Consider the following 27,416-nt stretch of genomic DNA (forward strand, 5'->3'; position numbering starts at 1 on the left):
TGACAGGAACCCTTTAAAGAAATCAGGACACAAGGTCACCGTGTACAAATCCAGCACCAGACAGCAGGCAGTGTCAACCAAACTGCTTTCACAGACTTGCAAACAAACTACTGCCTTCAAAGAACTCCAAATTTGGCTGGAACTCAGTATTAACATCTTCCAAAAGGACATCCCACAACGTTTTTGATTCTCTAAGCAAGATTCTAAGATTCTCTCTGCTCATCTCCTAAGAGTATCTAAAAGAAAAACCTCATGACAAGATCTTGTTTGATCCTTGAAGTTTAAATGCCTTTTCCAGAGGCATGTTCGAAAGTGGTGGAGCACAGGATATCGGCCACTCCTGCGCACCAGTTTTCTTATGCCTCTGCTACTGCATTTGCCCCGACAGCGCTAGGAACTGAAACTAGGGCCTTACTAGTAATATACTACACCACTGAGCTACATTGTTTGTTTGTTTGCCTGCTTATTATTTAGTTTGAGACAGGGTTTCACTAAATTGGTAATCTAGCCTTGAATTTGAAATCCTCCTCCCTCAGCCTCCCTCCCAAGCAACTGGGATTACAGGCTTGTGTCATCAAACCCTGCATGAGAGATTTCTTAACAAAGAGTGAGCTCAAGGACTGTACAGCCTTCCCTGGCCAGCCTCACAATGACTACTACCCTGTACTTCCCAGGTCACTGGGGTCCACCCCCAAGCTCAGTGCTGGGAACCAAGCCCAGGGCCTCACATCCTTATGCACTGTAGGCAAGGGCTCTGCCTACAATTGGATGCTTGGTGGCACTTAGCGCAAAGGTTCATCACAGATCACAGCCCACCACATCTATCAAGGGCCGGCCACTTGAAGAGTCTCCTTTAACAGTCTACTTCTAGACCCACCCATATTTTCTCTATGTCTCTACAAATAAGACCTTGGAATTTGACAGGCAAAGTAGATAACTAATGCATTCTAACATTTGCTAGTTCTTGGAACAGAGACAATGTGTCACCCAGGCTTGTAGCATCTCCCCAGCAAAACCACCGGGCTTTCAGCGGCATCTGGTTAATTATTACTCAACACCTGAGTGGCTTGCAGGGCTACTGCTCTGGACAGAGTTCTGATCAGAGTCAATCAAGAGTGCCACACAATGGAACAGTGCTATACGCCTGTAATCCCAGCACTCTGGAGGTTAACGCAGGATCATGAGTTCCAGGACAGACATAGCAAGACCTTGTCTCAACAAACAACGCAGAGTTGTGCATGATATATCCCTAAGCTGTAAAACAAAACATATTTGTCTTGATTTTTTAAAAGAATTTAAAAAGTAAGTTTTAGGAAGACTAATGTTTCAATTCTCCTTTGTGATAAACTAGGAATCTGGAACAGATTTATTTTAAAACCAGATTTCTAATTCATTACAATTCATTAATAGTAAAATTGATCTTAACAACTATTAGCGCCATTCAACGAAAAAGGATTTGGAAGCAGGTGGGGTTATACATTCCTTTAATCCTCAAACAGAGAAACTAAGGCAGGAGCATGTCCAGGAGCTGGAGGCCAACCCAGGCTAATGAGTACCAGGCCATCCAAAGCATAGCAAGCCCTGTCTCAAAAGGACCAAGGAAACTGGGCCTCAGAAACATTAAAACACTTACCCAAAGGAACAAGTCTAGCCAGAAGCAAAATATTCTTTTTGGTTTGGTTTGGATTTGGTTTTTTGTTTGTGTTTTTGAGACAGGGTTTCTCTATGTAGCCCTGGCTGTCCTGGAATTCACTCTGTAGACCAGGCTGGCCTTGAACTCAGAGATCTGCCTGCCTCTGCATCCAGAGTGCTGAGATTAAAGATTAAACCAGAAGCAAAATATTCTTAACCATTATTAAATGATTAGTGAGCACAATATATACTTAGTCATTATCAAACTTCCTTTTAAAAAACATTCCCTACAAAAGGGGGGAGGGGCAATGAACATTTATCAAAAAGTTCTTCTCTTACTACACCCCACGGCTGTAGTAGCATCAAGACTCTGGCCTTTGTGAACTAAAAAATATCTGCTTAGTCTCCTACTGATCACCTGTATCTCAAACAATACCCTCTGTAGTAATACTTCAACTGTCCACAATTAGCCCGTCTAGACACAGCTCCCGAGATGACCACAGTTTCCAGTCTCCCCTGTTCGTCTACACTGCCCCCACTGAACTCCATCTCAGGAGGCTCACAGCACAGGAATAAGTGACTCTACACAACTTCTGAGGCTGTTACAAAGAGAAACACAGCTCCTTAAGACAACTGTTTGTTAATCCCAGCTGCCAAGGCTGTGGGGAGGATGTGCTCTGGGATTCTAGCCTATAACCCCAGGTTAGACCTACAGCAGGCCTGGCTCGGAAGCTTCCTAGTTGAGATCCAGCTGTCATGGAACCAGGAAGTCATGTCCATCTTACCTTTCTAATTCTTATTCCCACGATGACACAAGTTTCCAGTGGCAGCCACAGCAAGATAAACACAAAAAGGCGCTTGTATGGGAAGGCCTCCGGTTCTCACGTTGTTCTTAATAAAAGTGCTCATCAAATGAGAGCCCAGAACACACAGTCACATTCCCATCTACATCTTATGCAATGCCACTCTTTAGACTGTGTCTTTCTATATGCTGATGCCACCTAGGAAGTCTTCCTGGCAAGGGGTGTCTGCAGCTCAATTCAAAACTAAGGGGTAGTCCTTCCAGTCCCTACACCTAACAAACCGTACTGTTTGTTACAAGTATTCGTAAGTCCTCGGAATCTATTCTCCATTCTAATGCATTTGCACAGTCATTAAATCTCTTCCTTTTCCTAAACTGTAAAAGCTTCCATGACAGGGCCATTTCTTTTCTTTTTACTCTGTATTACTGTGCCTGGCATATAAAAGGCACTCATTAAATTTTTGCTGAATAAACAAAACTAACCTTGTTATCTGGAATCCAAATCCACAGCAGATAAGATGTAGAAAATTAGAAAAGGGTAATTGTTATTTAAAACACACATACACAAAAGTCCATTTTCAAAGGGCTCACACTCTAGCTGGGATGTAGTCAGTAGAATGCTTGCCTAGCATGTCCAAGACACAGGTTTAACCCCTGGTATTATGGGGCAGGAGAGGGGGGCATATATTTAAATATATATGTATATATCACAATACAAAATGAGAAGAACAACAAGATTATCCTGTAATATGCCAATAAGACACTTCTGGAAAGTCCTACAAAATAAATTAAAAAGTAAATATCTTTGTTACTTGTCATTTAAGACTAATGTCTTATAAAATTACCTTGCTCTGTTAAGTATGGAGTCTGGCCATCAGTCTCATACTTCTTTCCTTTCTTGATACCTCTGGTCTCCTAAGTCCATTGTTTACCAATTTAAACAGTAACTATTAATATAATAAAAAAAAATGACTCCCCTTATTCCTGGGTAGCATTTCTTATCTGGAGCAGGAGTGCCCTTGAAAATGGCACAGGCCTGACTCAAAGCCATTAGTCAAGGAATGCCCAGCCTCCAACAATACAACACTGAATCAGAAGACAGAATCTTGGTTTGGGAATTTGGGATTGTTTCTGATCTTATATTCAAACTAAGCTTTTCTCTGGGGTTCTTGATATCCTTAGGCTATCTCTCGCTTTCTTGGGTACTAGTGTCTTTCTGACTCACAATTCTTACACTGAAGTTTGTAGACTTACATTAAAAACAGACTTACTGTTTCCCATGTCATCAGAAATGGGAAGAGTTCATTTCCTGTATATGAAATCGGGTAAAACTGCATTGACAATCAAGTTTAATTTGCTTGTGGTTATTGAAACACAATCTACTGCTGTTACAAGCTGGGACTTCTGTGATATAAGCAGTTATTCATACACAGATTTGTGCTGTTGCTTAAGCATTAAATACCCTGACTAAAAGTAAACAATGATACCTATGGATAACTACTATTTGTACACCAGATTAGATGGGTAGGGGCAAGCAGATAGCTCTGGTTGTTGTAGTACATCCCTGTGAATGACCCTCACCTTTACAGTCCTTTTGTCAAGGTGAGAATGAAGCTCCCACACCAACAGTGAGTTGTGGGGAAAGAGGGTTCCACCATACATTCCGGACAGTTCTGAAGTAGCAAAGAGAAAAGACAGGTTAAGGAGAAACTAAAGACACTAGGAAGAATTTTAGGGTTGGAAAAGTCAGAGAACAAAAGAAGACTGTAGAGAAAAAAAGAGAAACAGAAATCTTCAGAATGAGTTCAGTCAAGTATACACAAGTTACCATTCCCCAACAAAGAGCAAGAAACACGTGTTAAGTATTGAAACAAAGGCTCCCCATTTGTCCAGGTGACTATAAAATTAATGCCTCAGCCTCACTCCTCTTCAGTCTGCGCCTGAAACAAAATCTCCTTCTTCCTGGAGGTTAAAATTTACCTCCCATTTAGTGGATGGCAAATGTCCATCCAGCAAATCAGCTGTGACCTTTCTGTTTCTCTTTCCTTATGATCACAGTATGGTTTGTGTAGGCCCAACCTAAACAGGCTGCAGGACTCAGCAGAAACGTCCCAAGGGGTCACTCCATGGAGCAGTAAGGTCTCAAAGGTGCTTCTTGGGCCAGGATCAACTTCACTCACTCATCTAACAACTCCTAACTCTTCTGGGTGAACTTCAATCACCATGCAAGAGAAGACATCCCAAAGCTGACAGAACAAGCCCACCCACTTGGGACAACTGACTCGGACTCTTGGAAACCAACTATGGATGCTGGAGGACATTCAAAGGAACAAAAGCCAGGAAAGGAGATGCAGTGAGTGGACCGGGTTAGATTCTGAACTGGATTAGGTTCAGCTTTGAAACCCAAAGCTTAATGGAGTATTTGAAGATGACTGGGGGAACTGACAGGGAGGAGATCAGGCATCCATTCTGATGGTTGAATACAGCACCTTGGGTGTTTTAAGGCTTTCTTTATGGGTGAAGGATGCTTTCTGCACTGAGAGACAGTGGGAGGGGACAGTAAACCTACGTGTGACCTATGTGTGCAAAACTTCACAGAGGCATTCGCTTCACTACCCTTCCCATCTTCCTGAAGGTAATCTTTCACAATGAAAAGATGAGGAGAAAGAGAATCGTGAGGACAGCCCACGCTCCAATCATTTTTGTAGTTTGAAACTTTTTCTTTCAGGAAAACATAAAGCTTTAGAGCAACTTATTTTAAAAGTTGTTCTTGAGATACTTTATGGATCTAAGAACAAGACAGACATGTGACACTGTCACCAAGTGCCAAAAGTCTCCTCCATGGGGCTGGACTGCTGTATCCAACATGTGCCAGTGGCTGATGACCCCAAATTAACAGATGGCAGACAGTCTTCTGACCTACTCTGCAAATTCAAATGAGGAATCGTGGTTAGAACCAAAGCCAGGGGTGGTGGTACACGCCTTTAATTCCAACACTTGAAAGGCAGAGACAGGTGGATTTCTGTGATTATGAGGCCAGCCTAGTCTCCACAGAGAGAGTTCCATGCTAGTCAGGACTACACAATGAGATCCTGTCTCAAAACAAACAAACAAACAAACAAAACACTAAAACTGGAGGTTAGGGGATAGAGAGATGGTTCACGGGTCAAGAGCACATACTGCTCTTCCAGAGGACCAAAGTACGGTGGCTTATAGCTGCCTTAACTGCAACTCCAGGGACTCCAACGCCTCTGGCCTCCAGGAGAACCTGCGCGCGCACTCACACACACAGTTAAAAATAATAAAAATACATTTTTATATAAGTAAATTTGGAGAATCAGAATATTTTCCCAAGTGTTATCACAGTCTATATAATGTGTGGACTCTAAGAGCGAGGCTCTTCAGATAATTGTAGAATTTCAATATCTCTTGGGGCATTAGCCCCTCAAGTGACACTTCCGTTCTTGTTATTGCTTCTTCAGCGGAAGTGGTGCCAACCCTGGCATGCTATCTTTGTGTACCTCTAGTTCCCTGTACCTTTTCTTTTCTCCTCTCCACTAGAAACTGAGATTATTAATCCCTCTTTTCTCTGGAGTGTCAAATACTCTGCAAAGGAAAATCCAATAAATCCTGGCATAAAAAAGTCAGACTTTATCAAAGTGACAAAGCAAAAATGTTTTAATTGTTTCTGAGGTGAACACAGTGGGTTTGCTTCCGTTCCTGTAGGACAATTTTAATCTATAATTGGTTCATTAAGCAACTTAGTAATGACTTTGGAATATTTTTGGACTCCTCCTTTTGTTCAGGTTCATTATTTCAGCGTTAAGATTAGCAATAGAACTTCCTAAAATAATTCCTAAAATAATCTTTATGTCAAAGGCATGCTTCCTAAATTTTAGAATAGCTCATCTACTTTCTCTAGGCAGATCAAGAGAACATGAGGTTACACCACAACATGTGCTCACAGGAAGAACACACTCCTAGGAACAAAGGTTACTGCACACAGCAGAAATAGAAAGACTCAAAGGTGTTTGGAGATATCATTCTATAATGAGTGGGAAATTACATTATTAGGAAAAGAATATCGTGGGAAGATCAATCTATTAATGACTTGCAGCAGAGAAGGGGATTTAAGTGTCAGTCAAAAATAGAGTCTTTATGCTGCTCAGCTGTTCTACACACTGTCTAGAGTAAAAGCACACACATATATATGTACAGTAGTTTAAAAAAAAATGACCCCCAAAGGAAGTGGCACTATTAGGAGGTATGGCCTTGTTGGAGGTGTGTTGATGTGGAGGCAGGCTTTGAGGGAGGCCTCATATATGCTCAAGCCATGCCCAGGGACAGTCTACTTCCTGTTGTCTGCATATCAACATGGAGCAGCTCCTTCTCCGGCACCGTGTCTGCCTGAGTGCTGCCATGCTCCCCACCATGATGATAATGGACTAAATGTCTGAAACTGTAAGCCGCCACCTCAATGAAATGTTTTCTTTTATAAGGGTTGCCGTGGTCATGGTGCCTCTTCACAGCAATAGAAACCCTAACTAAGACCATATACATACGTGTAGCGTGCATATACATACAGTGTGTGCATATGTATAGCATATGGGTATATGTACAGAGTAAGTGTATAGCATATGTGTGTATACATGGCATATGTGTGCATGCACACACACACATACATACACACATGTGTTCTGAACCAATGAGAAAGCAAGTATAAGTTCTTGAATCACTCAGACATGCACACTTTAGGTATATTTACAGGACACAATGGATAAACTGTCTTACCAGATGAATCAAAGACTTTTAGTTCATGGTCTTTCGAGGACTATACATTGAAAATTGTCTTGACCTGCTCCTCTGTGTTCTCCTATCATCAGCCATGTATCTGCAGTTCATTCTTCCCTTCGACTAGCAACACCCCCAGCCACCAGTACTTGTGATAACTTAGTAAAGTACTAATACATCCTTTAAAATCTCTAAGATGCAAGGAGATAGACACATTATTCTTGCCTTCCTCTGCCTTGGTTATTTTACATCCCCTCTTTACACTGGTGTTTCCGCGTGCTAGCACATTAGAATGAGGAGAGTAGCCCAGGTCGGCTCCTGGAGGCAGACCCAGATGCAGATAGTTGCTAGGCTGTCAGGGCCCTATCAAGTGACCATCAGTCAAGTGACCATCAGGGGACTGCCCCCATCTCCCATGGAGCAAGGGTCAGCCCTCCTCTCCCTTCCCTCCCCACTACATCCACCGGTAGCTCCCTCACACACAGCAGGAGGCCTCTCAGTGGAGGGGTCATGATCTGAAAGGATCAGGGTCCAGCCAGGCCAGTGTGCCCAGGCCCAGGAGCTTCCTGCCTCAGCGCTGGAGAGCTCCAGCTCCAGCTTTGCTGTCAGTCTACTTCAATGTCCAGGCACAATGTTGGGTTTCTGAGGGGAGGAGGGCTTAACTGTCACTACATATTTTCAGTCCACAGTGACTACTGTTATTTTCTTGCATTACATCTAATATCTCAGTCTTCCATTCTGCTTCAATTCACAATTACATGTGCTACTTGCTTAAGATAAAGGTACACGATATAGCACCATGCTTTCTGCGGGACTTCCTTCACTACCTTCTTCTAGTCTTTATATCACCTGTTTACTTTGCAAAGATTTTGATGGTGGTGCCTACAAAAACGAACATTTCCAGGGAATTTTTCCATCACCCTTGAATGGAAAAGCCTTAAGGAATCAAGACAATAATACACCTTAAAACAGCAGCAAGAACATACACAGAATAAAACAAGACTCAAAATGGAATTACAGAAAATAATTCTTTTCCTCTGGGAAAGGAAGGAGTGGAGGGGATAGTCACATGTCCCTGACTAACCTTAAACTCACTGTGTAGCTGAGGATGACCTAGAACACTTGGCCATCCCCCCAAACACACACAGACTCCAGCTCCTGAGTGCTAGACTCACGGGTGTGTGCCAGAACACTTGGTTCACTGGTTGCAGGGCACTGAAAACAGGGCCTTGTGCATGCTAGGCCAACACTACCCATTGAGCTACACTGTCGGCCCTCACAGGCAAGCATTATTTTTCTTTCTCTGAATTCTTTTCCACATATCTATGTATTTATTTTAGACGGGGTCTCATTTTCGTAGCCTTGGCTAGCCTGGAAACATACTATGTAAGCCAGGCTGGCCTTGAACTCACAGAGATCAAACTGGCTGTGCCTTCTGAATGTATTGATTAAAGGTGTGTGCCATTATACTGGGCAAAAAAAAAAATTGAGGCAAGCATTCTTAAACATTTGGTTACAGTTTTGAGCAATCTTAATTCACTTCAGTATTTTCAATCACAACATGCGAACTACTTGGGTCACCTAACATTGTGGAGTCTTCAATAACAACCTTAAAGCAGAAAAACACATACAGGTGTAGAATATAACAACCCAACTGAACAACACACTCAGCGCCCCCACTCCTGGCACAATGCTGGCCACCAACCAACTGATTTCTAACCAATCAGTTAATAACCGCTGTGGCTGGGCCAAAAGGTTTTAAACATCATATTCTTAGCAGAGCCAGCTGCCTCGCTAAGTGCTGTGAACAGGTTAGACCTACCCACTAAAAAGGGACACTACCTGCCATGTCACTCACATGAAACTCTTCGGGACAGTAACAGACTTCCCCCATCACCCTCCATTTTCTTTACCCCTGCCCAGCTTCCATCTCCATGTCTCCAATTTGACTTGGGGAGAGGGAAGAGGCCAGGGAAAAAGACAAAAGGGAGAAAGTGGGAAGCAGGCTGTTCCCTGCCATTCCCTTCCACTGCCAAGGTAGTGACCGGCGACTGGTGGGTGCATCACTCAGCCTCTTCCTCCACACACAGCCCCTTCCAACACAGGCAGCAGGGACAGGCATAAGAATCCTCTAGAGCAGGCAAGACCCCTGTGCCTCCATTAATACTCAGGCCAAGACAGCAACCTCAGGTCTGTTCAATCTGCAGAAATTCTCAATCTGAATTTTAGTGAACTTCTCCATTCCTTCCTAAGGAACCTAATGAGTACATGTGGAACAAGTTCCTTCTCACATCCCAACAATAACTACTCAAAAGCGATTGTGTGTTAAATGAATGTTACAGTTATGAAGAATTCTAACTATTTATATACATGTTAAGCTTGACCTTGTAATATGGATCTAGGGCTTAGCACACTGGAGGCCTAGGTTTGATGCACAACACCATAAAAAATATACGAATAAAATACAACAGTAGAGAATAATACCACAAACACATATCTTAATACATTAAAAATTTGTTCCTTAGGCCAAAAAGATGGTTCAGTGGTTAAAAGCACTGGCTGCTCTTTGAGAATTCCCTGGGTTGGATTCCCAGCACCTACATAGTGGTTCATAACCATCTATAGCTCCAGTCCTAGGGGATCCAATGCGTTCTTCTGGCTTCTGTGGGCACCAGACATGTACATGGTGCATTGACAAACACGCAGGCAAACACTCATACACACACAATAAAAGTACTTTTAAAAACAATCACTCATATAACTATCTAAAGCCTCCATTTGGACAGACTCTAAAGATGGCCTAGAAATGAGTAAGTAATGATGAAGGATCCCTGAAAAGACACAATGACACTGGGGGGTGGTGTTCCTGAGCTTGAACCCAGAATGCTAGGCAAGCAGTCCAGCACTGAGCAACATCCTCAGACCACAATTTAATACATACACACATACATACATACACATTCATTGTTGTTGTTTGGTTGGGTTTTGATACAGCATCTCTCTACATAGCCCTGGCTATCCTGGAACTCACTACACAGACTAGGCTGGTCTCAAAATCAGAGGTCCCCTGCCTTTACCTCCCTAATGTTGGGATTAAAGGCATGCACCACCATGCCCAGCACAATTCACTATTCTAACTTACATTTTCAAAATGACTCCGGTTTTTTTTTAATCTTTAAGCATATTAACAGGGAATTAGGATAAATACTCAATGTTCTTACAAAAGCAACTGTGACACAAAGGCATAGGAGGTCCGCTCATGATGCCCCATGAGCAGATTACATAAGCAAGATGGAGCCTGCTGGAGAACCCACCCTCATTCAGCTGTGGCCTGGAACGGGCAGGGGGCAGTTAGCAGCAGCAAGTTCTAGAACTCACACTCTCCAAGTGAAGCCTTTGGGGGTCAGAGACAGCATTTCATATGGACATAAGCGACTACCAGAAAATCCCATGCATCGTGTTGCCCTCTGACAACAGGCCCTGGGTCCTGGCAGCTGGAATATTACATGCAGTGCGTGCAGATCCTGGCAGAGCACAGGAGAGTTTCCTGAGAGCGCGCCTGCTCCCTGCAAACAATTGAGCAGACAGAAGAATTCCACAAATAGCATAGCCGAAGTCAGATGACTGAATATATTAGCAGCCTTCTTTTGGGTCTATGGTATCTCAACACAGTCATCGGTGCTACATGGAGAACACAACACTCACCAAAAGGCATCACACAGTTAAAGATACAACACTATCTATTTTGAAGAAATAAGAAAGCAAATATCTAGGTCAACTCCTTATCTTTTCTAAACCTATATCCCTGGAAGTGTTCCCTCAATCCATTTTCTACCTATCCCCTACAAACAGTTTTCCATCAAGAGAACAGACAAGAATACGCTTTTACAAAATAGATGGATTGGTGTTGTCTTAACAAAGCTCTGAGTGTGAGCCTTGCAGCCACTAGGAAACCCCAGCTAAGCAGGCCAGAAGCAGAGCTGCTTGGAATCCAATGCACTTCAATAGCTTGACTGTGTGACCCTGGAAGTTACTGGACAGCTGTGTATCCATTTCCTTCCTGAGCAGCAAGAGAGGGATGCTACAAAGTGAACAACTGCTTCCCAGCACCTAAGTAAGAAAGCGAATGCATCAACACAGGCACCTCACTCCAGAGCCATTTCAGCAAACGTTTAGTAAACTCCATTTCACTTCATTACTTTTCCTACTTCTTGACATTTAAAAGACTAGAGGATCTTAAAATTTCCAGCATAGGCTGGACATGACTTACTGGTCATGACCTCTCTGTCCAAGGTCACAGAGATACCTGCTGGCAGCATCTGCAGAACTTCCACTATTCATATCCATTTCTTCATATTATGGACTTACAACTAGAGGAGAGTCCTATGGACATTTGCTGTATCCTAGGTTCCTACTGGGAAGCCATCGTCAGACTCCCCTTAACAGATTAATCCCTCTTGAACTCCAACCTCCTGGAACACGAGGATAACAACTTTTATTTATTTGCTTGTGGCCAGAATCAAAAGAATGAAACACTCATCAAAAAGCCTAGGTGGTGAATGGCTCTACCCCTGCTATGCTCTAACTACATTCCCATCAAGGGAATATTTAAACAACTTGGAGGTGATATGTGAGTATATGCATTTATGGGTACGTATGTGTGCATGTGAAGGCCAGAGCTCAACACTGGGTGTCTTCCACTTTGTTCTCCAACCTCATTTTTTTTTAGACAGGGTTTCTCCCTGACCCCAAAGCCTAGTTGACTACACTGGTTGGTTAGTGAGCTCCAGGGATCGGCCCTGTCTCTGCTCCCAAGCACTAAGATTACAGATGTAATGATGCCAGATTTCACATGGATACTAGAAATCCAAACTCAGGTCTTCAAGCTTGCAGGGTAAACACATTACTGTAGCATGAATCTTAAAAGTTCTTATTAATAAAATCAAACCTGAGGCCAGTTATTGGGGTGAATGCTGGAAGGTCAGAGAGACAGAACAAGCCACAGCTAACCTCACCTGGCCAACTTCTCAGCTGGTCCTATTTCCTCAGACTGGAAGCCTCTGTGTCCTCATCCCAATGGCTCTCAGCTGAACTGTGCTCAAAATCTAAAAGCTTAACCAAATGCTTCCAGTTTCTGGTCCTCACGCCTTATATACCTTTCTGCTTTCTACCATCACTCCCTGGGATTAAAAGCTCGCTTTCTGGGATTAAAGGCGTGAGTCACCATGCTTGGCTGTTTCCAATGTGGCCTTGAACTCACAGAGATCCAGAGGGATTTCTATCTCTGGAATGCTAGGATTAAAGGCGTGTGCTACCACTGCCTAACTTCTATGTTTAATATTGTGGCTTTTCTGTCTCTGACCCCAGATAAGTTTATTAGGGTACAAAATATTTTGGGGAACACAATACCACACATTACTGGCTGAGGGATCCCCCAAGCCCCACAACTTTTTTACTCTAAACATAAAACATAAAATTTTTATCAAGAAAAAGATAACACAATCCCAAATCAAAGCAGAATTTGATAGATAGTATATACTTGAAACTACATCTACACACAAAAGAAAAGACTGATATGCAAGTTGAAATCAAGTTGAAACAAGGTGAAATTAAGGCAAATGTTTCCTTCTCTACCTCGAAGACGTAAGGGAAAGAAAGGAGGAGGGAGACCATCACCCAGTTTCTGGTCCCTCTGCAGGCACTGACTCTGTAACTCACAGCTTTTACTACCAAATACACTGTCAAGGTCAGAACAATGAGATCTCCATCAAATGGCTATGGGAATAAATGAACGAAACGATGGCCAAAGCAGGAAGGAATGCGGAGAAGAGACTACATACAAAACCCAAAGTAAGGTTCTGCTGAACACGGGACCGGAACAGAGAAGAATTTGCTGGCTTGGGGCATAAATTCCACCAGAATTAACAGCTAATTTCAATTTTCCTTCTGTCAACTGCCACCTAGATGAAGGTCTGTAGTACATTTAAGTAGTTGTTAGCAACATCTACCTATGTGTGGCTTCCTCCTGATTACTGACACTGTGTCCAAAAGCCTCCAAAGCAACTAAGTGAAGCATTACCATAGGTCCTATGCTCATTTACATTTGCTAGGAATTTCCAACTAGGGAACCAAATGAACACTGTCCTAAAATAAACCCTATTATATCGCTATAGCCACTGAAGTCAGAAATGTGGTGAATGATCGACATTAACTGGTAAACAGAATCTTCGCTCTAGGAGCCAAAATCCCTGTGTTCCACCTGGAGACCAGCTAACCAGTTTTACTGTTATCGTTTTTTTTACGACAACTAGGAAAAGTACATCGACTTCTACAACAGCCACAGAAGTCCCACTGTCACCTCTATCCTGAAAGTGGCATCCAGGACCCATGAAGTGCATGTTTTCCTCATGCTGTCTAAATTACAGGTCTGTGACACTGAACTGTACTCTGCAGCTTTTCCAGATGGCACTCTTTAAGAGGCTTTAGAGAGTGGTGTGACAATGGTGTCCCTTCTCTCCTTTGTAAATCCTAAGCCCTTCAAGAAGCAGAAAACAAAAAAAGAAATAAGCGCATAAACACTAAGAGCCTCTTTCCATTTAGAAGGGACACAAGAGGGAAAAGGAGTTTGTAATAGGAAAGGGTGAAAAACTAAATGTTTTCTTTTCCCTTCCATGGCTTTTGTTATTGCTATGTAAACAGGTATCATTTCACTGGGGGAAAAGCCCCTGACTTGCTCTGAGTTCATGATGGCCAATACGTCAAGGCAGTAGCAGTTCCTTACTCCTTCTATTTCTTCATTTAATAATCAATATAGCAGCCAGGTGGTGGTGGTGGTGGTGGTGGTGGTGGTGGCGCATGCCTTTAATCCCAGCACTCAGAAGGCAGAGGCAGTTGCATCTCTATGAGTTCAAGGCCAACCTGGTCTACAGATCGAATTCCAGGTCAGCCAGGACTACCCAGAGAAACCCTGCCTTGAAAAAACAAGTAATAATTATTATTATAATTATAATCCTAATGATAATAAATCAATATAGCAGGTCTGGAGAGATGGCTCAGCAGTTAAGAGCACTGGGTGCTCTTCCAGAGGACCGGGATATTGTTCCCAGCATCCACATGCAACTCACAAACATCTCTACCTCCAGTTCCAAGGGATTCCGGCCTCTGTGAGTACCAGGCACACGTGTGGTACACAGACATACATGCAGGCAAAACACTGATACACATAAAATAAAAATAAAACTTTTTTAAAAATCAGTGAAGCATATAATAATATAATACCAAACAAAACTAGTAACTAGAAGACAGTAAAAGGCTAACATCTTAAACACTGGTTTTGTCACAGCAACACAACAATGGTCAAGATATCAAAGACACCTGTGCATTTCAGAAAATTAACCTTATATTTTAAAAAAATGCTTTAAAAGGCCACTCTCTCTTCTTTTTCTTTCCAGTATAAGGGCTGCTTCAAAGAATGCCTTTTGTATCCAATAGGACAAAAACAATTCTTAGAGACCTAAGCTGTCAAAAGTACGGGTCACATAGCAACTGCTAATATCTGCAACAGCTAAGGCAGAGTCCTTAACTTCAACATGCAAAATGGAACCCTGAACCGAGATCCTGGGTTCCAGAGACTCAAATTTAATAAGATACAACTATGGAGTGGGGGTGGGGGTGGGAGAGTAAGATGCATCAATCCTTTATGCAATCCCAAGACCCCCTCTGACTATCTTTTATATTTCCAGTAAAAGGTCCCTCACACTGAAAGTCATCTAAATTATATTTAACCAATGAAGGGTTAATTTTTTTAAAAAAATTATTGAGTCCCCCAAAAGCATTAAACTCACATCAACCACTGCTGAGCTGCCCTGAAGCCTGGGCCTCTGTACCCTGACATCTAAAAGTCAAAGAAATCCTCTCTTTTAAGAGAGAAATTCCCAGGAGGAAGAGGGCTGAGCTCCAGCATGAGAGCACACAATGGAATCACCGCTGACAATGCACATCTTTTTCTAGACGTCTCCATATGCTTGAGAGGTTTTCCCCTAGCCAGGCATTAGGGGACTTGCTACTCTCTGCCACCAAGAATCTACCAACGTTTCCAAGAGAAGGAAGTAAAATAATAGATAAGAGAAAGGGGCCTGCAGCAGAGTGGCCCTCTGTAACCAAATTAACTAATGGTGGGAGTGTCTGAATGTTGCTGGATTCTGAACATTAATTTACAATACTCCCTACTTCTGACAGTCGAAATAAATGCCTGTTTTATCTTTGGCTTGACGCATTTATCACCAAAATAACACTTCAAAAGCTACAGCAAAATGCAATTTATTTCTACAAGAATGCTCAAAATTACACTGGATTGGGAAGCTACCCTATAAATTTGAAAGTCACATATTACAGACTACTGTTTCCTTACAGTACAGTCTCTCTCAAATTCTTTCTTGGTAACCCAACAGTAATAAAAGCTGGAGAACCCAGTATGGAAACATAAGTACCATGCCCATAAGATATTTTTTAAATCCCAAAATTAAATTCACGGGTGACAGATTCCAAAACTGGATGGATTCTTGGTTTACCATGACTCCTTCTTTGAACTCCCAAAGACACTACAGATTCCAGTCGGGGGAAGGAATGTTGTCGCTGTCGGGTGGGCTAACCTCACCAACAAAGAACAGGAGAGCACGCACACACACACACACAGCACAGCAGGCAGCTGCTGTCTTTTTAACAGACTGCAATTCCTGCTGAGCAACCTGGGATCTTCCCAGGGAACCCCACCCCCATCCCCCACCCGACCCTCGTTCCTGAAAGGCAGGAAGGAGTCAAGAAAGTCACTTCACTGGACCCAAACAGTTAAAACAATCAAAGCTAGCTCTTGACCTCTTACACATCAGAAGTAGCCACACACTGTGAAATTCATCTGTGTTTCAGGAAAGTAAAAATTGTTAAGAATCTTTTGTATGGGAGTAACCTGGAAAGCTACTCCCCACCCCACGCCACGCCACGCCGTCCTTTTTTTTTTTTTTTTCAAGTATTCTTTGGCTAGTTTTGTACTTTAAATACCCATGCTTAGTGTCTCAGCGATGCTTTGGTTGATAACTTAATTTTGTTTACCCAGGAGCAAGAGAAAAAAATTCGAACAGCATAAACCGAAACTTTGTAAAATGTCACACCTAGACCAAACACAAAACTTAAAGAGTACACGTTGGGATTTGGTGGTCTGATTAAGCAGGGTCCCAGTGAAGCCATTCCAAACAAGGATGCATTAGCATTTCTAATAATCACCTGACATAGGCTACCCCTTCACACTCAGGGTGCCCTTTCAATTTCATCGTCCCGATGCTGGACAGAAGCCTCGCAAAACTAACGAACGCAGACCTTCAAAGATCCCTAGCACGTACACCTGGCGCTGAGGTCCAGAACACGGTCACTACCAACATATGCCATTTTAAAACCGGGCCTCGCAGTGACTGCCACATCCTGAAGTGGCTTTTCGACTTTGTCACGTCTAAAACAACGCCTCTCGCGGCACCAGAGAAAAGCAGTATCTTCGCGCACCTCTGCAGGTCTCCCCAGGTCACAGATCCCGCGAGTGACACTATTCCACAAGCTGAGGTGCGGGCGACCAGGGGACGCGCCAGAGTGGATGGCTCGCGGCGTCTCCATGACTCCCCCGCCCCGCGTGCAACTCAACCCTCACTGGTCGGGAGAGACCCCGCCCCCTTCCTGCCTCCGGCTCCCACCATTGGCTTACCGGTAGCCGGCAGGTCAGTTCCCGCCGCCTATTGGCTCACTGCCCCATCAGTCAGGCACAGCAAGATTCGGGTCGGTGGGAGGGGAAGGAGTCGGAGGAGGTGGAGTGGGAGTGGGATTAGAGGACGAGGTGGCGGAGGAGGGTGCTCGGGCTCCGGCTCCGGTTTGGGAAAGTTTCCCCTGCCAGTGACAGGCTCTCTGAGGCGTGAGGCCCAACGCCGCTGGCGGCGACTTAGGGGCTCGGGTCCCCGATTCCCGCCCCTCGGTCCGCAGGCCCCGGAAGCCACTTGGGGGAGGGGGAAGGGAGGGACCATGGAAGCAGGGACCGACCGAGCCACCCCCGAGCGCGGCCGCGGCGCCTCTCGGACTCCCCCGAGGGGCGGGGTGCGGGCACTCCAGCCCGCGGCGCCGACCCCGGCCGCCTCCCCCGGGAGCCTCCAGGGGCCCGGAGAGGAGGGTCCCCGGTCCAGGGCGTGACCCGGGCGCGCCGGCCGCCAGGACCCCTCCCGCTTCCCGCGGGGGGCCCCCCGAGGGCCTGTCCCTGCAGGGGCCGCAGGAGGGGGACGAAAAGGGGGCGCTGGCGAGCCAACCCGGAACCTCCCGGCCCGCGGCCCGCCTCCCGCCCCCGGCCGCGGCCCCAGCGCGCCTCCGGCACACATGCCCGCACCCAGAAAGTTAAGTCAGGGGCGAGCCCGGCGCGGCGCCGCCGCCGCCCGACCCCGGCTCCCCGCCCCCACCGCGGCCCGGCCTGCGCGGCCCGAGCGCTGCCGCCCCGGAGCCACCCAGGCCCGCGGTCCCCCAGACGCCCGAGCCCCCGCCGCCCCGCCGCCGCCCCTGCCAGCCGCGTCACCTTCACACACACCCCCGGCACTTCCCCGCTCCTGCCTTCTCTCGCCCGGCTCCCACCCGTGCAGCAGCCGCCGCCGCCGCCGCACGCCTCCCGGGAAGAAAGCACCGGCCGCGGCTGCGCCCGCCGGCCCGGGCTTCCCCCCGCCGGCCCGGGAGCCGCCTCCCGGGGCTCCGCCGCGCAGCCCCGAGGGGGGCCCAGAGCCGGGGCCCGCGGCAAACCGCTGCCTCCCCGGCCTGGTGCTCACCTCTCGGCCGGCGCCTCGGGCTGCAGCCTCCGCCCGCCTCGCGCTCCCGGGGCTCGTCTCCCGAGCTCTCGCGCCCGGCGCCCGAGCGCCTCCTTTCTCTCCCGGGGACTCCGCGTCTTCCCGCCCTCCCCACACACCCCCCTCCCCCAAGAGCCGAGTCCCCGGCTCGGCCGCGCCTCGAGGAGGATGCGCGTCGCGGGCTCCGCACGCCCGGGCAGCGGTGCCCGCACACAACAACAGCCTGCCCGGCCGGCGCGCGGCTCCGCCGAGCTGCGCGCACCAAGGGCAGCGGCCCGGGTGGGGACGCGGCACCCCCACCCACCCACCCACCCGCCGCCCGCGGGCCCCCCGGGGGAGGCGCAGTTACCAGTGGGGCCGTCACGCCGTCAGGTGCCGGCTGCCGTCGGCGCTGACCTTCGCCGCCGCCGCGGGAGCCCAGGCTGCGGCCGCCATGTTCCCGTGTTAATAACTGCTGCCTGGTTGTTTATTTCAATGGAGATCCTCCCCCAGCTCCCTCCTCCTCCTCCTCCTCCTCCTTCTCCTCCTCCTCCTCCGCGGCTCCGCACTTGCGGAGAGAGACACAGACCGCGCGAGCTCGCGAGCAGGGGAGGGGGCTCGGCCACCAGGCTGGCCCGCCCTCCGCCTCCCGGCCGCCGCCGCCTCCGAGCGAGCGCTGTCACCGCGCAGAAGACGGGGCGGAAACTTGCGTCCCGCGCCCCCGAGCGTGGGCCCGGGCGCCCCGGGGCTACCCCAGCCGCGGGGTGCTCAGCATCTCCCCAGCCGGGGAGACTTGAGAGCCCCGGGAGTTGGACGAGATGGGTGGCTGTGGTCTAGGGACCGTGACCTATGGGTGACTGCAAGTGAAGGGAGAGTCAACAGAGGACTCCATGCGAGGGCAAAGGGCAGTGCCCAAAAAGAAAGCTAGCGAGGGGGACAGGCCCGGGCCGGGGAGTGGAGGCCGAGGGACTGCCGCGTCGCAGACGGCGGAGACGATGCTACGGGAAGGTCGGGGAGAACCTAGTGCCAGGGTCGCCCCGAGAGGAGCCTCCTGCGCGCGCTCAGGCCGGGCCCCGTTGCCAGCAGCCTGCACCCCTCGCGCGCACCTCGGACCAGCTCCGCAGCCAGCCACTGCGCTGGGAGGCATCCCTCGGCCACCACGTCCCCTCGGTTCCTTCGAGGATACGCCTTCCCAGTTGCCGTCCCTAGTGTCTCTGGAGGGGATAGAGGGGCGTGACCGCAGGAGGCGAACTTCCAGGGGTGCCACCCTGTGATTGCTTGACAAAGCAAAGGCTGCACCGTGTTTAGAAAGACCAGGGGAAGCGTTCTCCGCACGCCGCGAGACGACAAAAGTTTTGTTTTGGTTTGGTTTTTAATTGGAGAATCCATTATCTAAGCCTCAATGGATATTGGGATTGAGGAGACGTGGAGGAGTATTATCGCAGAGAATCCCCTTTAAATGTAGTTTGTTTTTATACTCTTTGGAAATGCAACTTCTTTTTCCATTTAGATATAATTAGTTGAAAGAAGTGAGCAACGTTTGTTTGCTTAACGGAAGTTATCAAAATATGACAGGAACACGTTTCCTTATTTTAACTCTTATGAAAGGTCACTTGTCATAGACAATAATAGTGTTTATTGAACAGTAACGACTTGGCACTGCGTTAAGTGATTCACACACACTCCAATTTTAATCCTCAAACCTTACGAAGTAATTGCTATTTTTATGCTTCACAAAACATTGAAGTCTAAAGAAGTAATTTGTTAGAATCACACAATAAGCAAGGTGGCAAAGATTTGATCCCGAATCCATTAATTGTAAAACACGTGCTTTTTAAGTGTGTTTTCAAGCTCCAAGTTATTAGGACAAAGAAAAAGAAAAGTATATGCCTGCTTAGCTATAGCCAGAAAATATTTGGAAAGCTGTGACAAATGCTGGCTTTGGGGAGTGTATTCAGAAGAAGGTCAACAGTGGGATACTTCCAGTGTAGTTGAGGGCTGTGTCTAGTGTTTGGAATGTTTGTTTTGACCACATGTTAACAGTAAATTTTAAAGATTTTTCTTTTAATTAGCTAGAATAACTGAGTTATGTTCCCTGAAGACTCAAAAGCCTTCACACCAGCTTGGGAACAGAACCAGGAAATGGAAGGTGTGCTGATCTGCCTTCCTCTACTCTTAGCCCATAATACTCTTGCAGTGAGGTTGTGCTCACCGGAGGACTGTCCTCATTGCCAGACTTAGATTTCTTCTGTCCTGTTAAGAAAGACTCTGCCTCCTTTCCGTTCCTCCCCCTTTTTGGCAAAAGTCCAGAGTCCATCAGTGCTCAGTGGCAACAGAATTAACACTTTAAAAACTCCTCGTGATGTCTGTGCAAACAAACGACTCCCTACTTCACTGCCTTATTACTCAATACAACTTCTTACTGTGTACTCAAGACACATGACTGTTGCTAAAAAATAAAACAAACCAAAAAAATCTTACAGTAGCATAATGAGTTCCATGTTCAGCTGTTACTGAGTTACTCCAGTTGAACCTGGAGGAATCATGTAACTTTTGCTTTCGAAAACAGTGCCTGGACTTTACACCAGTGTTGTAGCTGTGGTGTTTGTTTTGCTTTTATATTTTTATATTTTATTCTTAGAACCAGCCTTATTATCCATACATCTTCACTTTGAGCTGCCTTGAGTAACAATCTTTCCTGTATGCATCAACACATACTGTACAATGGTTCTGGGTTGCAAAGACTATTTACTTTTTTTGTGTCTGTCTAGTAAGTCTTGGTGCATACGTTCAACAAACACAAGTGTTGCTATGTTCTGTTTTACAAACATAGCACATGGCCTTGTGTATGCATTGACCTTTGTCATTCACTAGACTGTAAGCTCCTAGGACCCTCGACATACCACCTAGCCCCTGTGATCCCCTCTAGTGACACTTGGAACCACATAGAGTACCAAGTTCTATGCATATTTTTTCTTTACGTAAATGCCTATGATAAAGTCTATGTATTAGGCACAGTAAGACATTAATACAATAAAACAATGACAGCTATACTATAGTCAATGTTATATGAATTCGTGTAGGCTCTCTCAAACATACTTCTCTGTAATTTCATCATTTTGTTTAAAGGAAATGTAGATTTTCTTGATAGCCAAGAAGACTTCCGTGTGGGTAGAATACATAGTGAGGATAGGCCACACAAAGGAATGAATTTGGTTCAAAGTGGAACAAATGAAGACATTCTCAAATTTCATCATGGTAGTCAGAATGGCAAGCAATGTAAAAGTTGTGAATTGTGTTTTAGGAAATTTTTCACTTTATGTTTTCAAATCATACTTGACTATGGATTAGTGAAGCTACAGAAAAAAAGCAAAGGAACCACTTTCTCTGTCCCACTGCCCATGTCCTTGGTCACACTTCATTTGCCAATGCCTGAATCATAAAACGTTCTTATAAAAAAGGTTTTCCATGTTTTGAAGAACCATAGATTTCTGAGACCTCAAGAATAATTGTTTATTAGCGCTAACTACAACCAAGTAGACATGGTGGCACATATTTGTAATTCCAGCACTGGGGGGTAATTTGTAATTCCAGACACTAGGATGAGTTCAAAGCCATCCTTGGCTACATGGCAAGTCGGAGGCCAACCTGAGCTACACAAGGTCCTTTCTCAATGAAAATATATATATATATATATTTGGTTTTTCGAGACAGGGTAGCTTTGTGCCTTTCCTGGGACTCACTTGGTAGCCCGGGCTGGCCTTGAACTCACAGAGATCCTCCTGGCTCTGCCTCCCTAGCGCTGGGATTAAAGGCGTGCGCCGCCACCGCCCGGCGAAACATATATTTTTAAAGCTAGCTATAATTGTTAGTGAATCATCGCTGTGGCTATGTAAAACAAAAAGGCAGTAAATAATCTGACTTAAAGGTACAAAGGAAGGGAAGCAGAGATACAGGAAACATGTATATTATTGAGAGAACAACCCAATAAGGAAAAGAGTTAGTGTGCCATGGAGAGGAAGGAAGTCATAGAAGTTTAGTAGAAGCAGAAAGTTGACAGGCCATGGGTGGATGAACCAAGGAAAGATTCCCCTAACCCCGCCCCCAAAACAGCAGCAGAATCATAAATGCAATATAAGCCAGCAAGTGAGTTAAGAATATGGTAAATATTTAATGACTCACTAAGAAAATCAGTAGTGTAAAACATTTATTTTTTTAAGTATAGATTGTGTGTTGTTGGGAAAGAGACATGCATACACCATAGCACGTGTTTGGAGTTCAAGGACCACTTGCTTCTAGAAGTTGGTTCTCTCCTTATACCACATGATCCCAGGGATTGAGTTCAGATCACAGAGCATTGACCAACTGAGCCATCTTGCTGATCCTGTTATTTAGATTTATTTCCTTGTGTGTATGATATGTGTGCATGTATTTATGTTCACATGGATGAGGGTGTGCACATGTGTGGGAAACTATAACACAAACTGTTAAATGGTCTTATTAATTGAAAAAAAAAAAAAACCTGGAACTAGATATTAGGGTGAAAGCTGAAAGATCAGAGAAGCAGAACAAGCCACAGCCAACCTCACCTCACCAACTCCTCAGCTGATCCTGTTTCCACGAATCCTCAGACTGAAAGCCTCTGAGTCCTCACCCCTGAGGGTCTCAGCTGAACTGCTGCTTAGTTCCTGTCTCCTCACGCCTTATATACCATGTCACTTCCTGGGATTAAAGGCATGTGCCACCACTGCCTGACTCTGTTCCCGGTGTGGCCTTGAACTCACAAAGATCCAGATGGATCTCTGCCTCCCAAGTGATAGGATTAAGGGTGTGTGCCACCACTGTCTGGCCTCTATGTCTAATCTAGTGGCTGGCTCTGTCCTCTGATCCCCAGATAAATTTATTAGGGTACCCAATATATCACCACAGGAAACCCCCAAGTTTGACATCAGGAGTTTTGCTAAATTGCTCAAGCTCACTCCACCTTATTATACATGTGAGTTCTGGGTTCAAGTGAGAGACCCACATGTCTGTCTAGTCTAGCTAGCCAGTTTGCTCCAGAGAAGCATCTGGCTCTGCCTTCCAAGTGCTAGAATTATAGGAGGGCCAGCACGCTGACCCAATACTTCCTTATGTACTGGGGATCCAAATTCCAGTCCTGACACTTAAGCAGGCGCTTTAACCACTGAGCCATCTCCCTAGCACCTGTTTTAGGGACCTGAAAAACAAAACAAAACAATCCCCCTCCCCTCCAAAAACCAAGGTCTCACATACCCCAGCCCCCAGGCACTGGTCTTAAACTAACTGAAAATCCTGGTTCAGCCTCCCAAGATCTGGGGTTCTAAGCACACACCACCACACCAAGTAACACTTCTACTTCTGTTTGCCTTCACTTCCACTTTCAAGGTACTCACTTGTTCCATGTATAAAAATGAAAGATTCTTTACTATCTTGTGTTAGTTTCTTTTTTCTTTTTTTCTTTTTTTTTTTTTTTTGGTTTTTCAAGACAGGGTTTCTCTGTGTAGCTTTGGAGCCTTTCCTGGAACTCACTCTGTAGCCCAGGCTGGCCTCGAACTCACAGAGATCCACCTGCCTCTGCCTCCCTCCTGAGTGCTGGGATTAAAGGTGTGAGCCACCACTGCCCAGCTCCCCTTTTATCTTCTTGTACCTAGAACAGTTCCTAGAACATAAAGCATGTTCAATAAATGCTCATGAAATGAATAAATGAATGAACTGGTTCCCTTTGAGTCATGAGGCACACTGTCACAAGGTTCATCTTCCCACTTTTATTGTTACTTTCCCACTTAAAAACACTTAACAATCCTTCATTATCTATAGGATACAATTCAAACCCTTTACCTTACATTAAGACCTTTCTGTTTTTCTATTTGTATCTTTCTTGCTGCTTAAACAACAAATACCTATAATACCCCAACACTCATTTTAGGGTTCTGGAATCAGGCCTTCATGAGTTTCAGTTTTGATACTGTCTGTGTAAATGCAGACAAGTTATTCCACCTCTCTGAAAATCCAATCCAGTGGGGTGGAGAAGCAGAGAGAAATAAAACCATCTTTATTCATTGATAGCATGGTAGTATACATATAAACTCACAAGAACCTACAAATCACTAAAGTGAATTTAAGGTTGCTGGATACACGAGCAAACACAGAAACCAGCTGAATTTCTGTATATGAAGAAGAAGAAGAAACAATACAAAACAGAAATTTTCAATGCTATCAACAAGGACAACAACATCAAACACTTAGGAATAAATTTATTGGAAAATGTACAAAGACCTTTACATTAAAAAACAAAAACAAAAAAAAACTGCTGATAGCAACCCACACGATCTCATGAAAGGCAAGATGACTGGCTAAGTGTGACAGTGTTAGCTTTCCCCAATTACTCTACAAAGTCAGTCCTGGCAGGTTTGGATATGAAGTGTCCCCCAGAAGGCTCATGTGCTGACGGCTTAGGCTCCAGCTGGCAGATCCAATAATTCAGAGAGCTCTCCATCAGTGGGGTAATACATTGGTTTCATAATTTGTTGGTGTTATTGAGAGGAAGGGTGATGGGACATGGGGCCTCATTGGAGGAAGTAGGTCACTTGGGAGGGATGCCTGCTAAGGGTATCCTGTCCCTAGCTCCAGGGGACTCTGCTTGCTGGCTCCTGAGAGGAGAGCAGCTCAGCTCTACCACACTCTTCTTCCAGGAGCCAGGCCTCACCAGGCTCAGAGACAATGAGGCTAGAAGACGAAAAGCCTGAAACCAGAGCCCATGCAGAGCTTTTCTTGCTTGAGTACTTATCTCGGGTATTCGCCCAACACAATCCTAATCAGAATTTCACAGGCTTCTTGAATGATAATTGGTACAATTTGAAAGTATATACCAAAGTATTTATTCCCTAAAATTGCCAAGACAAGTGTGCAGGAGTACCATTTGAACTACAGACATCCCGATTTCCATTCTTATTATAAACCTACAATAGCTAAGCAGAGTGATCAGCGTGTAAGAAGACAGGCAAACCAATGCAACAGAATGCAGAATGTAGCAAGTTTAGAGCCAACTAATCTTTTTTTTTCTTTATAGCCAACTGATCTTATCTAAAGTTGTCAAAGGAGAGGAAAGAAGGCCAATATGGAGAAAAGAACATTCCCACCTCACACCGTAAGGAAGAAAGAATTTGAGATGGAGCTTAACTTCCAAGCTAAAGTCAAGGACTGGCTAAAACATGCCGCAGCTGGTAAGCTCACATACTGCTCTTCCGAAGGGACTGAGTGCAGTTCCCAGCATCCACATCAGGAAGCCCATGACCAGCTAGCTAGCTGCAGCTCTGGGAGGATCTGATGCCTCTGACTTCTGCTGGCATCTACATTCTTGTCCTAAAATTAACAAAAATAGCCGGACAGTGGTGGCACACACCTTTAATCCCAGCATGTAGGAGGCAGGAGGCAGAGGCAGGCAGATCTCTGTGAGTTCCAGGCCAGCCTGGTCTACAGAATGAGTTCAGGACAGCCAGGGCTACACAGAGAATCCTTGTCTCACAGCCCTCCATACACCTAAAAAAAAAAAAAAAATTAACAAAAAAAAATATTTTGAAAGTTAAGGTCAAGGCTATGAAGCTCCTAGAAGAAAACATGGAATAATGTCACCACAGCACTGAGGAAAAAAAAAATAGCCAGATGGAGCTTGTGCCTTTAATCCCAGCACTTGGGAAACAGAGACAGGCAGGCAGATTTCTACAGCCTGATCTATATGGTGAGTTCCAGGACAGCCAAGGCTCCTTAGTAACCCTGTCACAAAACAACAACAACAACAACAACAAAACCCAGTTTTTCAGTCTGTTGCAGAGGCTGGCTCTAAACTCAGTATGTAGCCCAGGCTAGTGTGGAGCTCGTGATCGTGATCCTGGTCCAGCTTCCTAATTTCTGAGATGATAGGCATGTGCCACTATGTCTAACTCAGGAGAAAACTATGTCTATATGCCTCTGTGTGTGTGTGTGTGTGTGTGTGTGTGTGTGTGTGTGGTGTGTTGCACACATGTGAATGTGAATGTGCACATATGTTTGTACAGAAGTCAGAAGACAGCATCAGGCACCTTCCTCTACCATGAGCCACCTTTTGTTTGTTTTTCAAGACAGCGCCTCACTATGGAGCACTGACTTTCCCAGAACTCACTATATAGACCAGGCTGGCCTTGAACTCTCAAAAATCTGCCTGCCTCATTCCTCTAGAATGCTGAGATTAAAGGTATGTACCACTAGGACCAACTACCACCTTATTTTTTTGAAACAGGGCGGCAGGGAGGTGGGGGGTGTCTCAATGAACCCAAAGCTCCTCAATATGGCTAGGCAAGCTGGCCAATGAGCTCCAGCTGTCCACACCAGCACTGGGGTTACAGCAGCAGGCTGTTCCATTCAGCTTTTACCTGAATGCTGGGGATCTGAACTCATGTCTTCATGCTTACAAGGCAGGGACTTAACTGACCAAGCTAGCCCCTCAAAAAAAAAAAAAAAAAAAAAAAAAAAAAAAAAAAAAAAAGACACTGTCCACAAAAAGGGAAAAATGACACAGATTGTATTTATTAAATTTCTTACCAGAAAGTAATAAACATGTCATTAAAAATGCTACTAATGGTGAAAAAACAGTCTACATGCTGGAAAGCCATATTTGTGATTCCCTTACCAAGCAAGGTAGCTACATCTAGAGTAAGAAACACCTCTGAACTGATCATAAGAAATGCCGCAGTGTGACAAAAAGGGCAAAATTCAAAAGTCACTTTCAAGTGTGTGAACAGCTAATTAAATACATGAAAAGATTCTGAAAGTCATTAGTCATCAAAGAAATCATTCAAATTAAAGCCACACTGGCCACCGTTTCCACACCCACTAGAAACACTGCAGACTGACAGAATGAACCATCCAGTACTGGGATGCTGGTAGGGGATACCACATCCTGACAGACAGGACTGCAATGCTCACTGGTCACTGGCAGGATTCTGCAAACACCTCAGAAAACTCAGCAGCTGTAGTTCTACTCAACAATTACCAAAGAGATGTGAAAACATATGCCCACCAAAGACCCATTAGCAGGAATCTTACTTGGTTTTTCTGTTGGTTTGGTTTTTGTTGTTGGTTTGGTTTGGGTTTTTGTTTGTTTCTTTGTTTGGTTTGGTTTGGTTTTTTGAGATACGATTTCTCTGTGTAGCCCTGGCTGTCCAGGAACTCTCTCTGTAGACCAGGCTGGTCTTGAACTCACAGAGACCCACCTTGCTCTACATCCTGAGTGTTAGGATTAAAGGTGTGTGCCGCCACCACCCGGCACAGGAATCTTGTTTGTAAGAACAGACAGA

At 45.4% G+C, this 27,416-nt stretch overlaps 1 protein-coding gene across 4 annotated transcripts in view; it reads right to left on the reverse strand.

The window, feature by feature from the left end:
* Window positions 1-18,550, reverse strand: part of Ncoa2 (nuclear receptor coactivator 2) — a 261,526-nt gene extending 242,976 nt beyond the window's left edge. For 2 of the 4 annotated variants that reach the window (XM_059252728.1, XM_059252732.1), the window contains exon 1: window positions 18,434-18,550. The gene's annotated coding sequence lies outside the window, so the exon portion shown is untranslated. Of the gene's footprint in view, window positions 1-16,777; window positions 16,893-18,066; window positions 18,150-18,433 lie in introns of those variants that run through there. The other 2 variants (XM_059252730.1, XM_059252729.1) reach the window with 2 other exon arrangements.
* Window positions 18,551-27,416: the final 8,866 nt, after the last annotated feature.

The sequence above is a fragment of the Peromyscus eremicus genome, unplaced genomic scaffold (assembly GCF_949786415.1).
Source record: "Peromyscus eremicus unplaced genomic scaffold, PerEre_H2_v1 PerEre#2#unplaced_144, whole genome shotgun sequence".
Lineage (NCBI taxonomy): Eukaryota > Metazoa > Chordata > Mammalia > Rodentia > Cricetidae > Peromyscus > Peromyscus eremicus.